Source organism: Nematolebias whitei, chromosome 4 (assembly GCF_014905685.2).
Source record: "Nematolebias whitei isolate Nwh7 chromosome 4, NemWhi1, whole genome shotgun sequence".
NCBI classification, from domain to species: Eukaryota; Metazoa; Chordata; class Actinopteri; order Cyprinodontiformes; family Rivulidae; genus Nematolebias; species Nematolebias whitei.
The window spans coordinates 53,278,319-53,278,543 of record NC_056501.1 but is presented as its reverse complement, the minus strand read 5'-3'; positions in this window follow the sequence as shown (position 1 = coordinate 53,278,543).

Genomic DNA, 225 nt, shown 5'->3' with positions numbered 1-225 from the left:
AAGGGATCCTTCTTGTCTACAGTCATCAGTATCTATAACATCCCTTAATGAAATGAGAATAACAAGTTACAACAACAAAAAAATTCCCTTTGGAATTAATAAAGTATTTTTGAATATAAAATTGAATTCGAATAAACGTCCTCCTACAACTGATCAGTGGTTCTGCATGCAGAACTGAGAAGTGGGCGTGGCCAATAACACTTTTATTTAAATACATATTTATAA